This window comes from Hyla sarda, chromosome 5, assembly GCF_029499605.1.
Source record: "Hyla sarda isolate aHylSar1 chromosome 5, aHylSar1.hap1, whole genome shotgun sequence".
NCBI classification, from domain to species: domain Eukaryota; kingdom Metazoa; phylum Chordata; class Amphibia; order Anura; family Hylidae; genus Hyla; species Hyla sarda.
In genome coordinates this window covers 350,720,051-350,744,204 of record NC_079193.1, presented here as the reverse complement: position 1 = coordinate 350,744,204, position 24,154 = coordinate 350,720,051, and the positions used below count along the sequence as shown (strand labels likewise).

The following is a 24,154-nucleotide window of genomic DNA, read 5'->3' as shown; positions in this document are numbered from 1 at the left end:
TGCGTATCAGCAACTGTCCAGAGTACAAGCAAATTCCCATAGCAAACCTTTCCTGCTCTGGACAGTTCCTGATATGGACAGAGGTGTCAGCAGAGAGCACTGTGGTCAGACAGAAAACAACTCCAGAAAGAACCACACAACTTCCTCTGGAGCATTCAGCAGCTGATAAGTACTGGAAGATTTTTAAATTGAAGTAATTTACAAATCTTTTTAACTTTCTGGCACCAGTTGATTTGAAGAAATTTTTCCCCCCAGAGTACCCTTTTAACATTTTTGTCTTTGAGGGGGTTATTGTGCCAGAAGGGCCATCACTTGTGGCCCGTACATTCCCTATTACATAGATGTGGTTAGATGTGATTGGATGGGAATTTCCTTGCCTCTCTACCAATATCAATAATCTATAATAATTCCACCTTGCCTCCACATGATATTATTGGACCCCATAGCAGTTACTATATCTAGCTACTCAAGTAGTAATATTAATGTGCAGAATTTGTCTCTTAAGAAAAGCAAATCATCTACCGTATATACTCGAGTATAAGCTGACCCGAATATAAGCCGAGGCCCCTAATTTCACCCCAAAAACCCAGGAAAAGTTATTGACTCGACTATAAGCCTAGGGTGGGAAATACATCATCCCCCCATGCCATCATCCCCCCTGTCATCATCTAGACCCCCGTCATTAACTCTGTCATCATTACCCTGTCATCATCCCCCCTTCATCATTACCCTGTCATCATCCCCCCTTCATCATCACCGCCTGTCATCATCACCGCCTGTCATTATCCCCCTGTCATCATCCCACACCCCCCCCCTTCATCATCACCGGCTGTCATCATCCCCCTGTCATCATCCCACACACCCCCTTCATCATCAACGCCTGTCAATCAAGTGGTCTTCAACCTGCAGACCTCCAGATGTTGCAAAACTACAACTCCCAGCATGAAACATCTGGAGGTCCGCAGGCTGAAGACCACTGCGGTCTTCGTCATCATCCAGACTCCCCCCCCCCCTTTAGTTTTCTACTCACCTCCCCTCGATGGGAAGCAAGGGTGAGCTGTTCTGGGCCATCTTTGCTGCAGGGACCGTCCAGTGGGGAGGGTTAGTCGTTCCGGGCTGTCCATCTTCACCGGGGGGGGCCCTCTTCTCCACTCCGGGCCCGGCCCCGGACTAGTGACGTTGCCTTGACGACGACGCACAGGGACTTTCATGTGCAGGGCATGCTGGGAGTTGTAGTTTTGCAAGATCTGGAGATCCGCAGGTTGAAGACCACTGACAAGGGATTGACAGGCGAAGAGTTCACTCGAGTATAAGCCGAGGGGGGGGGGACGTTTTCAGCATGAAAAATCGTGCTGAAAAAATCGGCTTATACTCGAGTTTATACGGTAAGCCAAAAGGGTCAGATTGTTGCAACTCTTAAAATGTAACTAAAAAATGCAAATATTTTGACTTCATTATTAACTAGCATATATATAGCAGATAATACAAACCTAAAGGTTTCTGGCCTTTTAATTTTTTTCTTATGAGAAATGAAGGTGCAAACAGAAGAGCTGAACATTTTGGCCCCTAATTCCTCCAGGCATTGGGATTGTTGGTGTTATTTCAGTTTTGCTGATACAATTCTGTAGCTCTCAAAGCGAATGTCGACTTTCCTGTCAAAAAAAAAATAAAAAATAGGCTGGATAATCATATCTTGTCTCTTTTCATTGTATCATTGACTTCCTGAATATTCACAGTGTATGGTTTGTAATACAGGAGAACATTTTCAGAACATCAGGTACTGTATGCTGAATAATACTAGATGGATAAGGATGCCCAAAGGCGTGTATTAAGTTGGAACATTAGAAAACAGACTATAAACTTTTTTTCCGTTTGCTGAATTTATGAAGTGCCGACTTATTCCAGAATTCTCTGAAAAAAAAAAAAAAAAAGAAAGAAAGAAACTATTTCACATAAAAATTACGAGCCGGCATCAATAATAGGTTTGTTTTGATCCACCTTGTGCTTACTATAATAAGATATTTTGCTTGTTTTGATGGAAGTCTAGTAAAAAGCAGCGAAATGACTTTTGTATGATTAATGTAAACTTGTAAAAAGGGAATTGGCTCAAACTGGAAATTAAATTCAGATCTGGGACGGAAAAAAATAAAGTTCTATGGTCTCCCAAAACCGTTTGCTGGTAGTTTACTATGTGTATATATGGTGTATACTGTGGCATAGGATATAGTCAGGGTTGGATTTACGCCCATGCCTATAGGTAAGCCAAGGGTTAGGATACTAACTAAAGAAAATTTACATATATATGCACTGAACAGTGTTTATTCATATCTAAGCTGTGTGTATAGTGGTCTCTCAATGTTCATTTTCCACATACGATGGTCTTTTCTGGACCATTGCAACTTGGACCCAAACTCACCAAACAATGCTGTCCCAGTCCAGATCTGTGAAACATGTCAATAGCTGGAACAACTGACCAATCAGAATGGGCATTTTACGGGTAAACACCTGTATTACTGAAGTGTATGTACTGACTGGCTCTCTGGTAGCGCCTCCTACAATACAAGGAGGTACTACATGTTCTGTACTATGACTAAGGACACAACCTCCAAAACACGTCAGTCATTTCTTTAAGGATCCATTGCATTGTTTTTTGTCTTTTTTTTTTTTTTTTACTATATTTGTATGCTTCCATAAAAAAAGTTTTCACATTTTTGCACTATTTCCTTGTGAGCTGGATCTTTTTTCTTCTTGACATGTTCCATACTGCTCTTTACCTATGCAGGATTAGCTGGTCCTGCTCTTTACCTATGCAGGATTAGAAGCTCCTGTCCTCTACATAGACAGTGATTTACAGCTCCCAGCAGATCTTTCTTACTTTTATATGGTAGGACTTGCTTTATCTCTATTAGTTATCTACTTATTTTTCTTTAATCCTTACTTTTTCCTATTTTTGGATGCCTTCGGAACTATATACCAGTTTTCCATAGACTTATGGTCTCAACATACTATGGTTTTCATGGAACCAATTCATATTTTAACTTGAGGGACCACTGTACTATGATGACAGTGATTCCCAACCAGTGTATCCTCAGCTGCTGCAAAACTACAATTCCCAGCATACCCGGACAGCTTTTAGGTAGGTGTAACACTCTCTGAAGTCTGAAGACAGGACTCCGGTGTATGTTGATCTGCTGGACCTGTGTGGCAGATGACTCGGACTGTACCAGGGAGCGGAGTCTAAGGTGCCACTGGTCTTCACCAGAGCCTGCCGCAAAGCAGGATGGGCTTGCAGCTGCAGGCAACACCCAGGTCGCTACCCCTGGCACAGCTTGACCACACAGGCGGCTGAGGAGATGCGAGGCACCGGAGGCATGAGGCAACTCGTAGTCTGGATAGCAGTAGGTCAGGGCAGGCGGCATAGTAGCGTAGTCAGGATGTAGCAGAAATTCAGTAGGCAGGTGGCCGAGGAGCAAGGTCAAGTCACAAGAGCAGGAGATCTGGTACATGGCAAGGAAATACAATGGAACTGTCACGTATGGGCAGGGAAGGAGTGCTCGCTAAGCTCACCCGCGCCCCTGCCTACTTGTCCGCCTATCCTATATGATAGGCCGGCAACTGGTCGACAATCCCTTCCTAAATAAGTGAGGGGAGTCAAATGTCAACACAATAAAATACAATCCTGTCAGTTGTCAGGAGCAACAGGGAAACAAGCAACTAACAAAGACAAACCAAACATTCACACATAAAGTCGATGTCAGTCAAACTGACTCAAGCCAGGAGTGGGAAGAGGTGCCGAATCTCTATAACCAAAGAGAAGTCAGATAGGAAGCCAGAAGTCAAGTTGCCGGGTATACAAGGGAATAAGGGAATGCTAGCTACTCAGGTAATGACCGCTTTCACAGGCATCTTCCCAGTGAATGATGCCTGGTAATATAGGGAGATGCACATGTGGTCAATCAGTAGCTAGCCACTCAGACAGCAGGGCGTAACCCGGCAACCTTGCAAACAACAACTTGTCAGCACCTTTTAACCCTGCTGGTTCTAACAGGAACGCTTTCTCTAGGGCACAAGGCAACAAAGATCCGGCAGAGAACTGAGGAGGGTGGAGGAATTTATAAACAAGCCACAAGTGGTTACACAAATGAGGGTACTGGCCCTTTAAATCTTAAAGCTCCGGCACACGCACGCCCTAAGGGACAGGGATACGCACGCCCGAGCAGAGAGGGTGAGGCAGAGGCAGGAGAAACACCCAGAGAGTGACGGACTTGGGCTCGCATGAGGGCGCGCCCCGCAATGCAAATTCCAGCCCTGTCGGCAGCAGAAGGTAAGAGGACCATGCGCTCACGGCCAGCGTGAGGCCGGAGCGCATAGTGTAACAGTAGGCAGCACAGTTCCCCCACACATTAGGTAGGCAGCACAGTTCCCCCACACATTAGGTAGGCAGCACAGTTCCCCACACATTAGGTAGGCAGCACAGTTCCCCACACATTAGGTAGGCAGCACAGTTCCCCACACATTAGGTAGGCAGCCCAGCTCCACCCACATTACGTTGGCGGTATAGTTCCCCTCACAGTAGGTTGGCAGTATGTTCCCCCAAATTAGTTTGGCAGTATGTTCCCCCACATTAGGTTGGCAGTATGTTCCCCCACATTAGGTTGTAGTTCCCCCACATTAGGTAGGCAGTGGCCCCCACAGACATACAGCCCCCAGCCACATACAGTGCATGGCTGGAGGCTGCATGTCTGTGTACTGCCCCACTTCAGTGCCCCGACCACCACTCCTCTGGTCTGGGGTCACAATTTACTGCTCTGGCCTATAGGCCCGAGACCGGAGGAGCGGTGGTCGGAGCACTGAAGCTGAAGTGCCGCTGGTAAATAACGATGCTGGCCACTGCATGTCCTTCTCCTCGATGCTCTGCTCCTCCGTTCCTATGGGCGCACGCATCGGACATCAGTGACGTCCCCGCGTGCGATACCTCCCAGCGTCCCCGGCGTTTTTAAAGTTAACACAGGGCCGGGGCACAGGGATGTCCTTAAAAGTAATGGGGGAAATTAATCTCAGGGAGGGGGCAAAACCTCTTCAGAGGAAAAGTTGCTGAGTTGACCATAGCAACCAATTAGATCGCTGCTTCTTTCATTTTTGAAAAGACCTCTGAAAAATGAAAGAACCAATTTCTTTGGTTGCTGTGGGCAACTCAGCAACTTTTCCTCTTGACAGGTTTTGATAAATCTCTCCCTATGTGTTCCTCTGTTAGGTGGCCATGTGGCATGTCTAACCATCCGGCATCTAAATTGACATCAGATGAATGTGATCTGTCCAATTCATGTGAATAAGATCAGTTGTATTATCAGTTTCCCTCCAGAAGCGCCGCCGGACATATGTCAAGGTGGCTGAAAAAAAACACAAAAAGCTTATTTTGAAATGCAGCCAAAGGATAAGCCATTTACCACCAGACATGGCAGCCAAAGACAAATCTATGAATTGGACTATCTGATTTAGACCAATCTTTTGTGCAAATACTGCAGACTCCAGACCAGAGACAATCTGCTGTTGGCCATAAGAAATCATGTCAGACTTTAGTTTTTGCATAGTTTTTGAGAAGCGTCTAGTTTTCCAAAGGCTGTGCCACAATTTAGTAACCAAGGTACACAATCTATAAATACACCAAGGAACTTCTACAGCTAAACCAGACATCCAAATACATTGCAAATGATAAATCCCCCCCCCCCCTCAATTTTGTGAAAGCTTTATGTGAAGTACAGGGGAACACTGGTACACAACAGTTTATCCCTTATCCACCGAATAGGTGATAAGTGTCTGATCGTGGGTGTCTAACCCCTGGGACCTCCCGAGATCTTCTGTCCAGCGCCCCGGCTTTCCCTATGCATGGATCGATCTCTGCTCTGTGCAAGGAGACTAAAGACTCCCAGAAGAAGCTATGGTCAACACGACCCCTCCATATATCTCTAAGGCAGAGTCAGAGATACCTGAGCACTGTATCTCTAGCTGTCCCATAGAGATGCGTGGAGGGGGGCTTGTCGACAATGGTCACTCCAAACAAAAGAAGAGCCAGTCTTCTGGATACAAATGTTCAGAACATCAGAGTGCCAGTCAGGAGATCGCGGGGTGTCCCAGCAGTCAGACCTCCTATGATCAGACACTGTGGATAGGCGATAAGATGTTGTGCACCGGAGTTCCCCTTTAAGCTAAGGCCTTCTCAATGGGCCTACAGGTTTCTAAAAAAAAAAAAAGAAATGCAGTATTGGATGTAGTACATTTGAATATAAGACAATTGTTAAAGGGGTACTTCCCTAGAAAACTTTTTTTTTTTAAATCAACTGGTGCCAGAAATGTAAACAGATTTGTAAATTACTTCATTTTAAAAATCTTAATCCTTCCGGTACTTATCAGGTGTTGTATGCTCCACAGGAAGTTATTTTCTTTTTAAATGTATTTTCTGTCTGACCACAGTGCTCTCTGCTGACACCTCTGTCCATTTTAGGAACTGTGTGGAGCAGGATAGGTTTCCTATGGGGATTTGCTTCTGTTCTGGACAGTTCCTAAAAAAGAGATGTCAGCAGAGAACACTGTGGTCAGACAAAAAGAAAATTCAGAAAGAAAAGAACTTCCTCTGGAACATACAGCACATGATAAGTGCTGGAAGGGTTAATATTTTTAAATAATTTAAGTAATTTTAAGTCATTTACAAATCTCTAACTTTTTGGCACAAGTAGATTTATAAAAAAAAAAAAAATGTTTTCCAGTGAAGTACCCCTTTAATACTGTGTTGTCAAACTGGCATGCATCCCCACACTAATCATTTCTGTTTATCACCACGGTATTTTTTATTCAGGAGAAAGTGTCCTCTGTATCACCTTCTGACCAGGGGCGGATCCAGAGTCGAGTCTCGGGAGGGACACTATTAGAGTATTTTGTGTTGGCGGACAGAAATCAAGATTACGGAACTTACAATATTATTAAATGTATCATATAGTCCTAATCTTGTTTAAGACTCTTAGGCCGTGCTCATATGTCAGAATAATAATCAAATATACCAATTGCCACAGAATGGGAAAGTGCTAAAGACATTTTTACCATTTAAAACTACAGCTCCCAGTATGACCTAAGCAGTGGTAAGGGAATGCTGGGAGTTTTTGTTTCACCCATCATAACTGCAGAACTTACAAGTGACTACAGCTCTGATGGGACATAGTGAGGAGAATACAGAATGATATTAGTGACTACAGATGACCTCTTCTCTATAGTGAAGAGAACACACAATGATATCAGTGATTACAGGTGATGTCTCCTCTATAGTGAGGAGAATACACAGTGATATCAGTGACTACAGGTGACGTCTTATCATTGTGTATTCTCCTCACTATAGAGAAGACGTCACCTGTAATCACTGATATCATTGTGTATTCTCCTCACTATAGAGAAGACGTCACCTGTATTCACTGATATCATTGTGTATTCTCCTCACTATAGAGAAGATGTCACCTGTAGTCACTGATATCATTGTGTATTCTCCTCACTATAGAGAAGACGTCACCTGTAATCACTGATATCATTGTGTATTCTCCTCACTATAGAGAAGACGTCACCTGTAATCACTGATATCATTGTGTATTCTCCTCACTATAGAGATCAGTGATTACAGGTGACGTCTTCTCTATAGTGAGGAGAATACACAATGATATCAGTGACTATGGGTGACGTCTTCTCTATAGTGAGGAGAATACACAATGATATCAGTGATTACAGGTGACGTCTTCTCTATAGTGAGGAGAATACACAATGATATCAGTGACTACAGGTGACGTCTTCTCTATAGTGAGGAGAATACACAATGATATCAGTGATTACAGGTGACGTCTTCTCTATAGTCTTTCCTTATCTAATTCAGCTGGTACATACCGCCAGGATTTGTTCCAGCTAAATCTTCTCTCTGCAGAACTTGATGCCCAGACGTCTCCTCACTATGTCAGCGCATTCTAATCCTCTATATGAAAACAATATTTATTATAATACCGCCAAACACTGTATTCTTTGAATATAATACTGGCACACACCCTATGAATATAATTCTGACACACTGTACCCCCTGAATATACAACACACTGTACCCTTTGAATATAATACCGCCATACACTGTGCCCTCTGAATATAATACTATCACATACTGCACCCTCTGAATATAATACTATCACACACTGTGCCCTCTAAATATAATACTACCACACACTGTACTCTCTGAATATAATACTACCACACACTGCACCCTCTGAATATAATACTACCACACACTGTGCCCTCTAAATTTAATACTACCAAACACTGCACCCTCTGAATATAATACTACCACACACTGCACCCTCTGAATATAATACTACCACACACTGTACTCTCTGAATATAAAACTACCACACACTGCACCCTCTGAATATAATACTACCACACACTGTGCCCTCTAAATTTAATACTACCAAACACTGCACTCTCTGAATATAATACTATCGCACACTGCACTCTCTGAATATAATACTATCGCACACTGCACCCTCTAAATATAATACTATCACACACGGCACCCTCTAAATATAATACTATCACACACTGTACCCACTGAATATAATACTATCACACACTGTGCCCTCTAAATCTAATACTACCACACAGTGCATTCTCTGAATATAACTTGCTGTGCAGTGCACCCCCTGAGTAAAATACCGTAATGTATTGTGGCCCCTAAAAAACGTACCACCCCAGAAATTCCTCATAATATACACTATACTTCTTAAAGGCAAAACACTCTGTGCCTTCACATATAGTAATAATGCCCCATCTTGTGCCCCTACATATAATAATTATGACCCGTCCTGTTCCCCCCACATAATAATGCCCTCTGTGCTGTGCCCTTCACATATAATGCTCCTGTCATGTGCCCCACACATTTAATGCCCCCTGTGCTGTGCCCTTCCCATATAATGCCCCCATTCTTTGCCACTCACATATAATGCCTCCATCATGCGCCCCTCATGTATAAAGTCCCCATCATGCGTCCCGCACATATAATGCCCCCTGTGCTGTGCCCCTCACATATAATGCCCCCATCATGCGCCCCTCATATATAATGCCCCCTGTGCTGTGCCCTTCACATATAAAGCCCCATGTCCAGTCCCCTCAGGGGGCATTATATGTGATGGGCACAGCACAGGGGGCATTATATGTTTGGAGCACATGACAGGAACATTATATGTGAGGGGCACAGCACAGGGGGCATTATATGTGAGGGGCGCATGATGGGGGCATTATATGTGAAGGGTACAGCACAGGGGGGCATTATATATGAGGGGCGCATGATGGGGGCATTATATGTGAGGGGCAAAGAATGGGGGCATTATATGTGAGGGGCACATGACAGGAGCATTATATGTGAGGGGCACAGCACAGAGGGCATTATATGTGAGGGGCGCATGATGGGGGCATTATATATAAGGGGCGCATGATGGGGAATTATATGTGAGGGGCACAGCACAGGGGGCATTATATGTGTGGGACACAGCACAGGGGGCAATATATGTGAGGGGAACAACACAGGGGGCAATATATGTGAGGGGCACAGCACAGGGGGCATTATAAGTGTGGGGCACAGAGCAGGGGGCATTATATCATATAATGCCCCCCTGTGCTGTGCCCCACACATATAATTCCCCCTGTGCTGTGCCCCATGCAGATAATTTATATGTGAGGGGCACAGCACAGGGGGCATTATATGTGAGGGGCACAGCACAGGGGGCATTATATGTGAGGGGCACAGGACAGGGGGGGGTCATTATATCATATAATGCCCCCCTGTGCTGTGCCCCACACATATAATGCCCCCTGTGCCCCACACATATAATTTATATGTGTGGCACAGCACAGGGGGCATGTGAGGGGCACAGCACAGGGGGCATTTGAGGGGCACAGCACAGGGGACATTATATGTGAGGGGCACAAGACAGGGGGGCATTATATCATATAATGCCCCCTGTGCTGTGTGCCCCACACATATAATTTATATGTGTGGCACAGCACAGGGGGCATTATGTGAGGGGCACAGCACAGGGGACATTATATGTGAAGGGCACAGGACAGGGGGCATTATAAGTGTGGGGCACAGAACAGGGGGCATTATATCATATAATGCCCCCCTGTGCTGTGCCCCACACATATAATGCCCCCTGTGCTGTGCCCCACACATATAATTTATATGTGTGGCACAGCACAGGGGGCATTATATGTGAGGGGCACAGCATAGGGGGCATTATATGTGAGGGGCACAGGACAGGGGGGGCATTATATCATATAATGCCCCCCTGTGCTGTGCCCCACACATATAATGCCCCCTGTGCTGTGTGCCCCACACATATAATTCATATGTGTGGCACAGCACAGGGGGCATTATGTGAGGGGCACAACACAGGGGACATTATATGTGAAGGGCACAGGACAGGGGGGCATTATATCATACAATGCCCCCCTGTGCTGTGCCCCACACATATAATGCCCCCTGTGCTGTGTGCCCCACACATATAATTTATATGTGTGGCACAGCACAGGGGGCATTATGTGAAGGGCACACACAGGGGGCATTATATGTGAAGGGCACCAGACAGGGGGCCCCCCTGTCATGTGCTCTTCACATATAATGCCCCCTGTGCTTTGCCCTGCAGACCCTCATTAAATATTCCCTTTTCTCTGACCCCCCCCCCCCCTCCTCATAGTGGCGCATATCCTGTTTCCCTAATCCCCTGGGCCCTGAGCATAACCTTACTTACACTATGCAGGCCGCGGGGACGGGTCCTCCAGGCGCCGGCGCGATGATGTGACGTCATCGCGCAGGCCTTTAGTGGATCTCATCCCCGCAGCACACACGCTGTGTACTCACAGCGTGTGTGTAAGTTTAGTTTAGTGAATGGTGGAGCCGGAGCTTACAGATTCGGCTCCACCATGCTAAGGAGCGGGGGGGGCAGCAATCTCGGGGGGGGGGGGGGCAATTGCCCCGTTGCCCCCCCCCCCCCGGATCCGCCACTGCTTCTGACAAACTAGATCCCCTCTTAACCACGTTAAGCACCTGTTGGTCTGACTTTGTATGCCGCGTGACTACTGTCTGCAGCTTTTCAGAAAATACACTGAGGACCACAACCTAGTTTACCAAGTATTGGGGTCCACATCTCTAAAGGGTGTAAAATAGAAAGACCAGGAAATCCCTTGGATCATCTTCACCTCCGTTCTGAATAAAACACAGAGGAACCAATTATCCAGCTCTCCAGACCCTGCTACGTGTCAAATATCAATTGTGTCCAATCCCTAGAATGGCTCTGTTCTATATTACTTGGAGACGTAATATAGGAAAAGAAGGAGAAATGTTTGTATGGAACCCCTGTGACCTAGAACCTACACAGTAGCGTGGAGAACTGAATAACAACGATAAAGGTAACCTTTGATTTGACTCAGAAGTGCAGCCATTCATTATACGTGTTGACACATCATTTCTTTTTTTTTTTCGTTTTGTTTGCTTTTTTTATGTTTAGAATCCAGGACGTTCAGCCTGCTGGCACCTATCTCTGCCATTCAAGTTTACTTAGCACATCATTGATGATGGCCCAGATTGCAGGATATAAAAAGAGAAGTTGGCATTGTATTTAAACTATGTGAATAAATGTTCTTTTTATAGCTAATTTTCTGAAGTGCTGTTGAATTATGCATTAGTATTATGAGGAGCAGAAAATGCAAATATTACTGTTTTGTGAAAGTGTAGTTATATATACACAGCCATAAAAAGATGGGATATGTTTATAAACTTACACCCATAAAGTTACAGTAATGACTTTCATAAGTAAGGATAATGTATTAACTCGGCAATTTTATTTAATGTTGTGTCTTAGGTCCCTTTCTTCATGCTTGTCTTACAAACCAATTGGTCAGACAGCTCAATACCAATCTATGTGCCCAATGTCTTGCATCTTCACTCACTGTGCCCATTGGGCCCTCCATAGCTCTGGATCTGAAGGCCTGACTATGACCAATGTGAGCACATGTGAAGCAGAGCTCCCCATTGTAAATATGGAGAAGGGGTAGAAATATGGGGATCATGAAAAGTGAATGGAACATGGAAACATAAAACATTGTAGTTTGTCTTTCAAACTAGGTTATCTGATTTAGACAGAAAACAACAAATTCCCCTTTCAGAGTTCAGCAATGGCACTCTGATACACTTTGGTGCCACTGCTTACTTCCCCTGATGACGCAAAAACTGTAGTGTGTTTGGAACGTCATCAGGAGAGCTGGGACAGTATGAAGCAGGGTTTCATCAGGAGAATTTGAGAGTAAGTGATCAGTATAGACAGGACAATGCATCCTCCGGAGAGCTAGGAGAGTGCCTCATCATGAAAGCTGGGATAGTGTGTCATCAGGACAGCAAGGACAGCATGTCATCAGGACAGAAAGGACAGCATTTCATCAGGAGAGCCAGTACTGTGTTATCAGAAGAGTCAGGAGAGTGCGTCATCAGGAGAGCCGGGACAGTGCATCATCAGGAGAGCCGGGATTGTGCATCATCAGGAGAACCCGGACTGTGCGTCATCAGGAGAGCCGGGACTGTGCGTCATCAGGAGACTTTGGACAGTGTGTTATCAGGAGAGCTGAGACTGTGCCTCATGAGGAGAGTCAGGAGAATGTATCATCAGGAGAGTCATCAGGAGAGCTGAAACTTTTCACCATCAGGAGAGCCAGGACAGTGCATTATCAGGAGAGTCAGGACAGTGCATCATCAGGAGAGTCGGGACAGTGCATCATCAGGAGAGCCGGGACTGTGTGTCATTAGGAGAGTCAGGAGAATGCATCATCAGGAGACCCGGCACAGTGTGTCATCAGGAAAGCTGAGGCAGTGCATAATCAGGAGAGCTGGGACTGTGCGTCATCAGAAGAGCAAGGACAGTGCATCATCAGGAGAGCCAGGACAGTGCGTCATCAGGAGAGCCGGGACTATGTCTCACCAGGAGAGCCAGGACAGTGCATCATCAGGTGAGCCGGGAATGTGCATTACCAGGAGAGTCGGTAAAGTGCATCACCAGGAGAGCCAGGAAAGTGTGTCATCAGGAGAGCCAGGTCAATGCATCACCAGGAGAGCTAAGACAATGCGTCATCAGGAGAATCTGGACAGTGCGTCATGAGGGCAAGTGTGTAAAACAGAAATAAAAAACAGAAATAAACCATGCACAAACTATTCTCCAAAATTATCTTACATCATAGCATCAACCAAAGTGCTCACAATTCACAGCAAAGTCTTGTAGTTTACAATGTGCAGACATCTTACACAGAGGAGAAGTCCGGTTTCCAGGAGCTCTACTAGCATTGTAATGTTTCAAGGGACATCACCCCCCCCCCCCCCCTTAGTAGTGCATTCTACATAGAAACTGTGAGATAACACTCATCACATAAGGAGAAAGCCTTCAGGTTTCACAACCTAAGTAAACCACAGCTAAGCTAAGAATGAACTCTTGGATCATAAATAATGCAAACTCAATAATACTAATGTGATTGTTAATCAATTTTAAGCATGTCCATTGTGTGGGGTATAACAAGATACAAATCTACAAACCTCAGTGCCCCCTGTGATGCCTCCAGTGTCCTGCTCTGGTCCCCCTCAGCGCTTGTCTTTCTGAATTGCCTAGGTTCTAGAATTTCTGGTCATAGCGGGACATTGCTCCGGGCAGTGGTTCACTAAGGGCAGGGTGGCACACTGGACTCGGCTGCTTCCTGGACCCGACAGTCAAAATGCCGTTCAGAGAGACGATCGTTGGGGGGACCAAAGCAGGACACCAGAGGCATCACGGGAGCGCTGGAGGTAAGTAAAGGTTTATTTTGTTATACTCCACACAATGGACATACTTTCGAAAGCCCCTGACTCAAACCTGTTCCAACTTTTTTAACTCAAGGTAATCAATAACATAAAGAAAAAATCTAGTTCTGTGTAAAAAGTATCTATAGCCTTTAATATTACTTAAAAGACAGTGGCCCTCATATACTAGGAGGTGAGTGTAGTTTACTTTGTGGGTTTTTACTTCCGACAAGTATTTTTCCACGGTATTTACTATTGTGTCTTGTATTAGGCACTTTTCCCTATATTTTTACACATGCTCTGAGCTGTGGGGTTTTCCAGAGCTTAAATCCACCACATTTTATGGGGAAACATTAGTAAATTTGTATTTTTAATTTTTTTTTAAATGTATGTTTATTTGAAGACATGCCCCTTTTTCCTAATGACCCCCCACTTTATAGGGTCTTTTTGGATTTTTTTGGTCAGAAATTCTGGCTCACGACACATGGGACACAAAAAAAAACATACAAAATCTACTCGGAAAAGCCTTAGTAAATGAGGCCCATTGTAACTTTGTAAATATATAAGTAACTACAATAATCGTTTAAGATAATAATAGTAATAATGATAATTGCCATCGTCTTTCTTATCATCAAGACTTACTAACATGTTTTTTGAGATTGACCTCAAGCGCTGGAAAATCTCTCAAACCATTTTCATTTTACATGTGCGGGATGTTTCTGAAAGCGTCTAAATCAGCCGAGCGAATTATTTCTCCGGAGATAAGTAATTACCGAGACAGAGTCGCAACGAGTTCAGATTTCTATTTACAAAAAACGAATGTGTAAATAAATAATATTGACTCTTAGGAGAACAAAACTGCACAAATAAGACAACAAATATGAAAACACTGAAACAGTGTGAACACTCTAACCAAATGAGATCTTCATGTTCCTGCACCATTACCATTAAAGAAGATGTCCAGCGGTAAGAAACACAAACTCCTAACGACAACCCCCCCCCCCCACTGCAATCTCCCATATGGGGCCCTGACTCTGCCCTGGCTCTGCTCAAAGAAGTTATGTTTCGCACCCAGCACGTCAGCTGGTCTAAACACGACCCTTCCGTTCATCTCTATTGGAGAGGTGCAGACACAAGAATGCTGTGCCTCTGCCTTTCCCATAAAGATAAATGGAGAGGGAGGGACGTGCTGGGTGCGAAACGGGAGAATGGGGGGGGGGGGGATTTCCCAGCAGTCAGACCCCCTGTGATCAGATATTTATCCCCTATCCTGTGGAAAGGGGATGAATTTCTTACCCCTGGACATCTTCTTTAAAGGAGAACTGTACTGGAAGTTCTTCCATTACCTCTGTGCCCGGGCTGCAAAATCTAAGAAAAATAACAAACCTTAGCTCACCTTTTGACATTCCCCCGTTGTGCCGATATCGGTGTCCCAGTCCTCCGGTGTTGGTCTTCTTCCTGGGGACGGTGAGTCATACTGCGCTCAGCGTATCGCCGGCCGCAGCGATGTACTGCCTCAGCCGGTGATATGCTGAGCGCACTGTCATATAAGGAGCTCTGACACCAGGGAGAAAGCGGGACCCAGGCTCCTTACATAACCGTGCATAAAACTGGCAGAGGTGGGACATCGCTGCGGCTGGCAGTTCACTGAACGCAGTATGAATCACTGTCCCCAGGAAGCAGGGAGAAGGCTGGCACCGGAGGACTGAGACACTGATATCGGGGCAATGGGGGAACAACGGAAGGTGAGTTAAAGTTTTTTTTGATTGTTTTTGCAGCCCAGGCACATAGGTAATGGAAACATTTGCTGTGCAGTTCTCCTTTAAGGATAGGGTCACAAGTAGCACATTCACAGCGTGCTTCACGCTGCGGATGCACCGACGCCAGTCACTAGACAAGCTCGCTGCACAAGAAGCTCCTGTGCAGGAATGAGTTATTTTTTCAGCAGAGATCTCCTTTAAGAGCTTAACTTTTTTTTTTTTTTCTGCAATGTGCAACACCACTTGCCATGTGTGGGGATGTCTCGCCAATTACAATGGGATTGCCATTATATAATATCCTCTCTGATTTTAATGTCTATAAAGGAAGGTCTGATATATTTTATCAGGTGACATTTTCGGTCGCGCTGCCCAGTAAACACTTGTCTGTAGCCTGTCCCTGTAGTTATGATCATTACGTTTAGGAAACATTAGAGGATGAATTTCGAAATGAAATATTAAACCGAAGCACCGACGATCAATAAAAATTATAACAGCTTTCAGCTACTTTCTGAAACATTATCCCAGTGAGCCTAAAACATATTAAAACAATACATTACATTTTTGGAAAGAATAATCAGCTTATTGTTTTAATTTGATGGATGTAACAGAATGGGCAAAAATGTACGAGCCAAATGACTCCGTGCCTTAAATTCATTATCCTCTAGTATCTACAGCAGCGTTTCCCATCCAGAGCACCTCCAGCTTTTGCAAAAGTACAATTTTCAGCATTCCCGGACAGCTAAAGGTCGTCCGGACATGCTGGGAGTTGTAGTTTTGCAACAGCTGGAGGCACCCCACACTGATATTACAGCAACTTACCCCTTACCGATGAGTAAGTGACAACATATCATAGTAGTATGGCATTAGCAATGATTGGATTTCCCCTTTAAAAAGCTTCAATTATTAGTTTCAGTTAGATTAAAGGGGTTCTCCAGATGAGCAAAAAAACATATTAAAGGGGTACTGCAATGGAAATTTTTTTTTAAATCAACTTGTGCCAGAAAGTTAAACAAATTTGTAAATTACTTCTATTTAAAAATCTTAATCCTTCCAGTACTCATCAGCTGCTGTATACTCCACAGGAAGTTGAGTTGTTCTTTCCAATCTTACCACAGTGCTCTCTGCTGCCACCTCTGTACATGTCAGGAACTGTCCAGAGTAGAAGCAAATCCCCATAGACCCTCCCATGTCGGCGATCGCCGCAGATCTCCGGAAAATTCACACCGGCGATTTGCGGCGATTCCGGTCATATGGGTCACATGTGAACCGATGACCCAGAGATACATGGTGATCGGCGGTGTAGAATACACCCCCAATCACCTCCTGTAGCTAGGGAGAGGTGGCAATTCCGTCACCCCTCAAGGAGCACTTCTATTGGTCGGACAATCGTCCGACCAATAGCAGCCGGCAGAGGAGGGGTTAATGTCCCATTCTCGCAGCTCTGCTCGCCCACCGCATTAAGTCAGCGGGCAGAGCTGTGAGAAGGAGCCAGGGACCCCCCCCCCCCCCCCTCTGTGAAGATCTGAGCCCCTCAGGGCTGAAGAAGTATCTGTAGTGCAGGGTGAATTTACAGTAAAGGGACAGGTAGGAGGATAAAAATAGAAAAAAGTTAAAAACTAGGGTCCAGCATGACCCGGGCCCTATTAGGGGTTCAGGGTGCTGCATTTGCCACCCCCCCCCCCTTTTTTTGGGCCGCAGCATTTTTTTTTCCATATAACTGTGTGTGACTTATAATCAAACACTGTTACATATAAAAGTTACACCAAACACACACATTACATACTTCCCCCCCTCTCGTGCTGCATATGGGCCTGGTCAAAAAACCCAGTGTCAGGCAGTACTGGAGCGGGGACAACCTCTACCAGACCCCACTTTTCAGTATGGTCATGACATGGAAGCAGTTCGAAGCCATTCGGAAATGCCTCCATTACACGGCATGTCCCCCCCCCCAAGAGATCCCACCTATTGCCGGCTTTACAAAGTGAGGCCAGTCATAGATCACTCTGGGGCCAAATTTTGGGAGGCCTATGTACCACTGTGGGAGCTCTCTGTAGATGAGTCTCTTATCAGTTTTAAGGGGAGACTCATCTTCAGCCAGTATATTCCCTCGAAGTGGGCGTGGTATGGAAGGACACCACCACTCAATGTGACACTTGCTTCGATTATTCGGGCCTCTGCATAAAAAACTGCTTCAGGGAGTATCACACTTCCATGCAGTACTAAATTTTCCTTTTTCATTTTAATTTCCCATAATTTTACCCCAATGTACCAAGTCCAGAGTACATTCCAAGTTTTAACCCCATAAACCACTAAATTGCCCCTTAAAATGTTTAATCCAAAAAAAAAAAAAATGATAAGACCTCTGGGGTATTTTTTCCAAAAATGGGTCATGGGTCACTCTCATCGGGGACTTTTTTATGTTGCCTCAAATGCACAGCGCTCTCTCTCCACCTGAGCGGGGTGTGAATTTGAGGCAGATAAGGGACGGCCACACACATCACATTCCCAGAATGATGATTCAGAGCACAGGGTTTGAAGTGGACATATTTTTTTGTTTTGGCTATGCTATGGGTCATCATTCTGGGAACATAACCTGTTTTATTATTTGACGTCCCACTGTACCCCATTTTAGTAATTTACCCCATGTAATGCTCCTTGAGAGGTGGTGGTGGTGGTGGTGGTGGTGGTGGGGGGGTCCTGCTGTTCTGGCTCCATAGGCAGCTATGTAGAAGCTCAAGGCCCCTAATTGCGCTCCTGCTCTTCTGAGTAGTGTTGAGCACGAATATTCGTAATGCAAATTTTTATCGCGAATATTGGCACTTTGCAATTTTGCAAATATTTAGAACATAGTGCATAATTAACATAACATATTCATAATGATGAATATTGTTTTTTTCACATGCAAATTTTTATGAAAATTTTCCATGTGAATTTTTGCATGGAATTTTTTTTTACAAACATAGCGAATATGCGAATTTCGCGAAAACAGAGTGAATAATCGTCAATATATTCACGAAATATCACAAATTCGAATATGGCCCCTGCCGCTCATCACTACTTCGGAGACCTGGTGTGCACCTGCAGAGCTGTTCACGCCCAGATATGAGGTATGTCCTTACTTCAAAGAAATGTATCTACATATTTACAGTGACATTTTCACTTGCTAGCACTTGTGAAAATGAAAAATTTGGGGTAACCCCAGTATTTTAGTGTAAAAAATTTAAATTTTCCTTTTCACATCCCACTTTAATGAATATTTATCAAACACCTGTGGGGTGTTAAGGCTTACTGTACCCCTTGTTACGTGCCTTGAGGGGTATAGTTTCCAAAATAGTATGCCATGTTTTTTTTTTTTTTGCTCTTCTGGCACCATAGGGGCTTCCTAAATGCGACATGCCCCCCCATTTCAGCTAAATTTGCAAATGTGACTCCTCCTCTTCTGAGCATTGTAGTGCACCAGCAGAGCACTTGACGTCCACACATGGGGTATTTCCATACTCAGAAGAGATGGAATTACAAATTTTGGGGGGTATTTTCTCCTACTACCCCTTGTAAAATTTAAAAATTTTGGGGAAAACCAGCATTTTAGTGAAAGAAAAAAGAATAATTTACACATCCAACTTTAACGAAAAGTCGTCAAACACCTTTGGGGTGTTAAGGTTCACTGTACCCCTGGTTATGTGCCTTGAGGGGTGTAGTTTCCAAAATAGAATGCCATGTGTTTGTTTGTTTTTTGCTGTCCTGGCACCATAGGGGCTTCCTAAATGCAACATGCCCCCCAAAAACCATTTCAGCTAAATTTGCTTTCCAAAAGCAAAAGTGACTTGTTCTCTTCTGAGCATTGTAGAATGCCAGCAGAGCACTTGACGTCCACACATGGGGGAATTCCATACTCAGAAGAGATGATGTTACAAATTTTGGGGGACATTTTGTCCCATTACCCCATGCAAAAATGTAAAATTTGGGGGGAAACTAGCATTTTAGTGAGAAAAAAAATTAATGTACACATCCAACTTTAACAAAAAGTCCTCAAACACCTGTGGGGTGTTGAGGCTCACTGTACCCCTTGCTACATTCCTTGAGGAGTGTAGTTTCCAAAATAAAAGGCCATGTGTTTTTTTTTTTTTCTTTCTTTTTTTTTTTTTTTTTGCTCCATTTCAGAAAAACTCACTCTCCAAAATCCCACTGTCGCTCCTTCCCTTCTGAGCCTTGTAGTGCACCCACAGAGCACTTGACAGACACATATGAGGTATTTCCTTACTTGGGGGAAATTGGTTTACACATTTTAGGAAGATTTCTCTCATTTTACCCCTTGTAAATATTCAAAAACTGGGTCTACAAGAACATGCGAGTGTAAAAAATGAAGATTTAGAATTTTCTCCTTCAATTTGTTGCTATTCCTGTGAAACACCTAAAGGGTTAACAAACCTTTTGAATGTCATTTTGAATACTTTGAGCGGTGCAGTTTTTATAATGGGGTCATTTATGGGGTATTTCTAATATGAAGGACCTTCAAATCCACTTCAAAACTGAACTGGTCTCTGAAAAATTTCGATTTTGAAAATTTTGAGAAAAACTGGAAAATTGCTGCTAAACTTTGAAGCCCTCTGATGTCTTCCAAAAGTAAAAACATGTCAACTTTGTGATGCAAATATAAAGTAGACATATTGCATATGTGAAACAATATATACGTTATTTGGAATATCCATTTTCCTTATAACCAGAGAGCTTCAAAGTAAAAAAAAAAAAAGCTACATTTTTTCATCGCATTTTGGAATTTTTCACCAAGAAATGATACAAGTATCGACAAAATTGTACCACTAACATAAAGTAGAATATGTCACGATAAAACATTCTCGGAATCAGAATGAAAAGCAAAAGCATCCCAGAGTTATTAATGCTTAAAGTGACAGTGGTCAGATGTGCAAAAAATGGCCAGGTCCTTAAGGTGAAAATGAGCTGGGTCCTTAAGAGGTAAAGATTTTTAAATAGAAGTAATATACAAATCTAATATATAAGGAAAAAAAGGGGGGGGTACCAAATGCCTCTAGACTAATACCATAAAATGGTACATGATGATGGAATTACAGAAAAAATAAATGAATCGGACTGTGCTTCACTTTAAATGATGTACAAATTTAATATAAAAAATATTACAAATGAGACATAAAATAAATAATGCAAATCTAATACATAAATGCCTCCTACCACAGGGCCCTTGTGGGGAGGTATGATATTTGAATACAAAGCATATATTAAAAATTTAAAAATATAGCATGTGAATTACGTTCTACCGCTATCTCAATATATTGCAAACCGACATAGTGTACTTTTGTGCGGTACACTCCGTTTTCATGTGATTTAGAACAGTTCACAAAGTGATATAGTTACCAACTCCTAAGGGTAGTTTTGGCTGGACGTCTGAGAGATGGATATGTGAGGGCTGTGTCCAGCGCTAGCGTGCGCATACGGTGACGGGCCCGGATGCCACAGGCCAAAAAAGGTCACCGGTCACGGAGTAATTGCAGGCTCGATGGCAGATGTAGTGGAGGCTGTGTCCAGCGCTGGCATGCGCTTGCGGTGACGGGCCCGGTTGCCGCAGGCCGAAGAGAAGTCATCGGTCACGGAGTGGCTCCGGAGGTGGAGATGTACTCGGAGATAGATGGATCTTGCTCCGGAAACAAGGAAAGGAAAGCCTCATGGAAAATCTCTCGGCGTCTGGTGGAATGGCGGATGAATTACAGCCAGGTGTAAAATCAGCAGATGATGGAGTTGTGTCGGAGGTAAGTGATGGCGATTTGTGGATTGCGGTGGTCATGCGGTAAATATTTCTTTCTCTAGACGCGTTTCAGGGTACTTTATATATGACCCTTTCCTCAGTAGAGATAAATTTTTTCGATTTAATATACCCAGTGGAGTACCCCTTTAAATCTTAATCCTTCCGGTACTTATCAGCTGCTGTATGCTCCAGAGAAAGTTGTGTAGTTCTTTCCAGTCTTACCACAGTGCTCTCTTCTGCCACCTCTATCTGCTTTGCAGACCTGACAGTTCCTGACACTGTAGTCAGACTGGAAAGATGGAAAGAACTACAAAACTTCCTCTGAAGCATACAGCAGCTGATAAGTACGGGAAGGATTAAGAATTTAAATAGAAGTAATTTACAAATCTGTATGACTTTCTGGAACCAGTTGATTTTGAAAAAAAAAATGTCCCCTCCAGGGTACACCTTTATGATTATAGATTGATTGTCAGCTATATTAGCCCCTTCCCGACCCCACCGCAAATTTCTGATTTGTCGCTTACATTTTCTTCCTTCTCACCTTCTAAGACCCAAACCTTTTTATTTTTTACTTTAAAAGTTGTATTGGCTCTTACTTAAATGGGCACTGTCAGATTCAAAAACTTTTCATATGTTGTACATTATGTACAATTGTATGTACAAGATCAGGATTAGGTACTAAGTAGAGTTGAACGAGATTTGATCCAAACTTCGGGGGGTTCGCGGCTCGCCAAACTTTCGAACATTGCCAGGTTCGGCTCCACTCACCTGGCAATTTTGGGGCTGAGCTGTGCTCGCAGCTGACAGCTGAGAGTGTAGCTCTGCCCAGAAATGAAGGAGTGAATTAGCACTGCTGTGGGTTAGTTAACTCCTTGGGGGGGGGGGGGGGGGTATACATTATACAGCCATCTATATGGCTGTATAATGTATACAGTGGAGATAGTGATACCTGCCATCTCGTTGCTGGTTCAGGCCACTTCTTGTGTAGCCCTGCCCCCTTTTAACATAATTTCGAGAGGCAGGGGTACACAAGAAGAGACCTGGACCGGAAACAAGATGGTAAGTATCCCTCTGTTTACTGTATATATTATACATCCATATAGATAGCTGTATAATGCATACACCTCCTTACCACCTCCTCCAAGGAGTTAACTAGCACTGCTCAGCAGCACTAATTAACACCTTCCTTCCTGGGCTGGCACATAGCACTCAGCCCCGTATGATGTTACAGTAAACCGGCAGATTTGCTGGTTTACTGTGACAAAAGAGTTAGGGCAAAATTAAAAACAAAAGGGAATTGCATAATTATGTAGGAATTGCAATAATTTTTTTGGAGTTCGTCATACAGTAAAACTGACATGCTAAGTTTATTCTATAGGTCAGAATGATTCCAGAAATGCCAAACTAGGATAATTTTTGTTTAGTTAATCTCATATCCCAATAAACTGACAGGACTTATTATTGTTATACATAGTCCAACAGTTACTATAACATATTCCACCCATTTGGGTTGTTCACAAAAAGATCATGGCAAGGCACAAAGTCATCTCCACTAGAAGCTCATGGTACACTGTAGTGATCGGTTGCTGATACCTGCAATAAAGAGGGAGAAAAATATGCCACCACTATAAATACATTTGTGAATGACTTACCCCTTCTGCAGGGTTTCAGCAAAGTTGGATACACTGTAGTAGCTAATACTCACAATCACCAATGACAAATGTGGCATGGGAGAGGAGGTAGATATCCTAAAGTAATCTATTGGACAAAAATAAAAAAAATGTTATGGCTGTCAAAACATGACAACGCAAAAAAAAGGGGAAAAAAGTATTTTATTTAGTAAAAGAAAAAGAACATAAAAGAGCTATATTGGGTATCACCATAATCATACTCACCCACAGAATAAAAATAATATAATTTTTACCATACAGTGAATGCTATAAAAAAAGTAATAAAGAAAATGCCTGAAATTTTCCAGTTTTGTCACAAAAAATGCTGCATTAATCAACAAAGATTTACCACTAATATAAGGTACAATATGTGATGAAAAAACACTGACGAGTAAAAGTGTGTCAGAGGTATTATCACTTAAAGGGACACAGGACAGATTTGAAAAATTGGGCTTGGTCATTAAAGTAAAAACATGTGGCGTCCTTAAGGGGTAAATTATAAAAAATAAAAACAAAACAAATAAAAAACTTGAAAAAAATTAGTTTGTCTGTTAATTGTCATGACCCTTTTTTATTTTTCTACCTATGGATCTAATTGAGGCCTAATTTTTGTAGTTTTGCAATAGCAGGTGGCACCCTGGTTGGGAAACATTGCCTTTTAACACTGGTCCCTAATTACTCAATCCCAAATTGGTGGAGGCTTAGTAGGTTTCACTATCTTGGTGAGTCCCATCGAAAAGCCAAAAATGTTGTACACATAAGATGTTAATTTATATTTCTCCAACACTACAAAATACCATTGAAGTGATTTTATAAAAATTAACCAAAGAATAGCAGTTGCTGCTGAAGAAAACTGCAAAAAAAATTGCTTTGTAAAGATGTTGTTACAGCAAATGATAGTTTCTGCCAGTTCTTACTTTTATCCGGTGCTGAATTTGTAGGTATGTCAAAATTGATGTCTCCATTTTTTTTTCAAGCTGTGAAGAAAAGAATAGGGAGAAGATTCTAAAGCACAGAACTACTAAATTTACTCAACAGTTTAGTTCAATATTTG

General features: G+C 43.3%; 1 long non-coding RNA gene across 2 annotated transcripts; it reads right to left on the bottom strand.

The window, feature by feature from the left end:
- Positions 1–1,556: 1,556 nt before the first annotated feature.
- Positions 1,557–24,154, bottom strand: LOC130272757 (uncharacterized). Of its 2 annotated transcripts, XR_008843725.1 has the most exons (4): positions 24,018–24,154; positions 23,083–23,188; positions 14,538–14,693; positions 1,557–1,652 (listed from the first exon to the last, which is right to left on the bottom strand). It is a non-coding gene; the product is annotated as an uncharacterized LOC130272757 (long non-coding RNA). The 2 variants fall into 2 exon arrangements; XR_008843724.1 differs by lacking the exons at positions 1,557–1,652; positions 14,538–14,693 and adding an exon at positions 22,802–23,023 and having other exon boundaries at positions 23,136–23,188.